This window comes from Chrysochloris asiatica, unplaced genomic scaffold (assembly GCF_000296735.1).
Source record: "Chrysochloris asiatica unplaced genomic scaffold, ChrAsi1.0 scaffold00089, whole genome shotgun sequence".
NCBI lineage: Eukaryota > Metazoa > Chordata > Mammalia > Afrosoricida > Chrysochloridae > Chrysochloris > Chrysochloris asiatica.
In genome coordinates, this window is record NW_006408607.1 from 1,665,541 (window position 1) to 1,669,207 (window position 3,667).

The 3,667-nt window shown below is 36.8% G+C and overlaps 1 pseudogene; it reads left to right on the forward strand.

Annotated features, from left to right (window-relative positions):
• Positions 1–3,667, forward strand: part of LOC102827533 — a 120,094-nt pseudogene that overhangs the window by 21,236 nt on the left and 95,191 nt on the right.

Sequence of the window (3,667 nt, forward strand, 5' to 3'; positions counted from 1 at the left end):
ATATATATATATATATCCCTGCTATGGTACTGCATGATAAGCACTAGGCTGCTAACAACAAGGTTGTATTTCAAATCTATCAGCTGCTCCTTGGAAACCATGTACAGGAGCGCTATGAGTTGGAACCAACTTCATGGCACTTAATAACATGTATATATAAAACAGTTGTGGTCCAGTGCTTATCCTGCACTGCCATACCAGGACTCGAATATATGAATTCTGGTGTGGTATATATATATATATATGGAGGTGTGCTGTGTAGTAAGTTCTCACTCATAGAGCCCTGCATGTGCTTTCTGAGACTGTAAATCTTTAAGGGAGCAGAAAGCCTCATCTCTATTTGAGGAATGCTGGTAGTTTCAAATGCTGACCTTGAGGTTAGCAGCACGAATTGTAACCACTACGCTACCAAGAGTACTCTCTCGCGTGATATATATATACATATCCTGATTGATTATTAAAATGTGCCAAGAATTAAGCAATCATCAACTTCACTTTTGTTGTATGTTTTATATATATATAGAAATATTCCTCTTTGGTGAATTTCCATAAATTTTGTTTCCTCTTAATTATATACCATTGGAGCTCAGTGTGAACTAAACTATTCAAAACATCCTCCATTCACTGCAGTATCCCATTACTGGTGGGTCAGATCATTTAATGTCTTCACTCCCTTGGGTAACTTGGGGTTGCCCCTAGGTAGTCAGGTAGAGTAGCAGGTAGGCCATTTAATCTTCCCCCATTCTCAATTTCATGCCCTTTCTTGTGAACACAAAAGAACTTTAAGTGATCTGTCTACGGCATTGAAATGCCAACCTTAGTTGGTACTTTGAAAACTCAAAGCCTTTTACAAGATGAATAGCAAACTGTGGATGACAGCTCCTGTGGAGCCATTATTGAATTGCAGCCCTGATGACTGCATTACTTTGGATTTAGATAAAAGACTCCATACAAGACAAATGGTAGGAGGACATCAAACAAGACTGTGTCCATACCGTGGCAGAAGCAATCCAATTGAAGAAGCTGTTGATTTCCCCAAGGCAGCACACTATTTCTTTTTGAGTAATTTACATTAAGGAACCAAAGATTTTATATTCATCTTCTATTTATATTTTCTCTAAAACTATGAAACTCCCATTGTCACATCATAGTCTTACTTCTGCTCTTGTCTGAAAGAGAAATATAGATATGGGAACATGTTAATGATTTTGTATTGTGTTTTATTTACCCACAATGGCAGAGTGTGTAAAGGTTATAGACTGAGAGTTACAATCTATAATGATCAGATAAAAAGATTAGTCAGCAAATCAATAGTTCCCTGTACCAACAGGAAGCTTGGTATATTCAAGGGAACAAGGAGTACAAAGGGTACAGATAAACATCAGGTACCTTTATTTAAATGAAAACTAATTCTAGAGAACTTCCCACACCTCATTAATTATGAACCAAGCTTCAGGAGGTTGAACTGGGTGAAGTGTCATTTGGTCTTTTGAATATGTTGGGAAATACCGCTGGTTCTATAAAGGATTGTGTAAGATTACAGCTTTTCTTTCTGTTGGACTGGCAGATGTTTCACACAAACCCAGGTTTTCAAAATGGAAAAGGAGTCATGCATAGAGTTGGCATACATTTCTGTATACTAAATGTTAGATACAAGAATACAGCAACTTAGCTTTAGAAGAATCCTCACAATTGTTTTAAATATAGATCTAAATGTTAATTGACTTAAAAGGAAATAAGTTCCTTCATACAGGTTTTAATTACCCCCAAACATTTCCCTAGATTGTCATCTATTTCTAATAAAATTAATTTTATGTCTTTGCGATGCTCTTTCATACTAACTTTCCTTGGTTTTTTCAGTTTTCTTTGGCATGATATTCCTCTCTACCCCCTTTCCTTATGTGAAAGCTAATGCATTGAAAAGTGGATTTGGAGCTACTGAACTTTGAATTTTGAAGAGAGCCTTTGGAATTAAATTTGAACTAGGTGCTTAAATGAAGGCTTCTGTAAAATAGCATGCAACTTTATTCATTTAACCATATCTTTGAAGGGAGACATCCTTTTAGCATTTTTCATTGTGAGAATATTCCAGAATGAGCCTTTGTCTTTTCTGGAGAATTATTCAATTATTCAGGGAAATCAAGAAGAAACCACAATGTGATTTGTTTGGAAAATAATTGTACCAAAGAATAGGTTTTAGTAAGCTCAAAATTCTTAAAAATAGCTTCAATAGTGTCTAATAGGCAACTTCTATTTGACACCAACAATTAACACACACACACACACACAGAAAATAATAAAACTTGACATGACTGAGCTAAGGAAAAACTGTGTGGTTATCTTGAAGCCCACCTGAGATAATACTTTGCATCTTTGTTTTTAGTATATTTTTAAAATTCATTTTGTGTGTGTTAGAATGTGTATATATTGGTTTCCTTGTTCCAGATAAAATTATATCCTTAGGTATGCTCCTGCAACTGTCATACTAAATACAATATGAAACATAGCTTGTATTACCTTTTTTAAATACAGAGGGAATGTATGTGTATGTTGATGACAAAAAGGCTCTGGGAGCTTGTAAACAAACCTAGGTACTGTTTTCAGAAAAAGATTGTGTTCTTTCTCTGTTCCCTTTTGGGTGTTATTTGTGAACTTGGCAACAGCTTCCTTTATGGAGCTCACCTTGACTATGACTATTTGTGCTGCAATTGAACCACTGAAGAGAGGTTCTGATTAGTTTTCTGTTAAACCAATCAGCAGCCATCTGGCTGAGTTGGGAAGATGATGTCTTGGTAATCCTATCGCACCTCCAGGATAGATTTAACAGTTGTGATTGTAGTTTAATGAAACACTTTGACTTCAAATGTCTACTTAGCTGAAGACTACAGTCTTCTTCCCTTCTTCCCTTGTTCCTTCTGTTTCTTCCTTCATTCCTTCCCTCTTACTGGAAGTCCAGCATTACACATTTTACAAAGCAATTTCACACACCGCCTTGCTGCAGGCCCTCATCATTTCTTGCCTAGACTAGTAGTACTATATAGCCTCATAACTTGTCATGTTCTCTTCCCTGAAAGCCTCTACCATCTCTACAATTGCTGCATCCTTATCATCCATTCTCCACAATACAGCCAGAGTAATATTTCTAAGATCTGATGATAGCATCCCTCTGTTAAAAATCTTTCAGTGGTTCCGCACCAAATCCGGGATAATGATTAAATTTCTGAGCTAGGCATCCAAACCCTTTCACGAACTAACCCTTGCTTATCTTCCTGGTCTTCTGTCTCTTATTCACCTGAGCTCCAGTCATGGAGATTCCCAGGCAAACCTCCCTGCCTTTGTACAGGCTGAACAATATCCAAGCTCTATCACCTTGTCTTATCCCTCACCTGAACCTCTATTTTTAATCTACTTCTAACCTTCTCTGTAATGCTTATGTAAAAATATTATTTACCTTTGACATCTTCCAAGGTTATCTCTGGACTGTTGTCCTTTTCCCTGTCTTCACACATAGCCGTTGACTGATGTTAGTTTGGATGTCATTTTCTGGAATTCCAGAGTATTGCTATCATGATATTGATTATGCTACTATGCCTTGTACTGTGCAATATGTTATTGTTGTTTGTAGCCACAGAGTTGACCCCTTACTCATAGGGGCCCCATTGTTGTT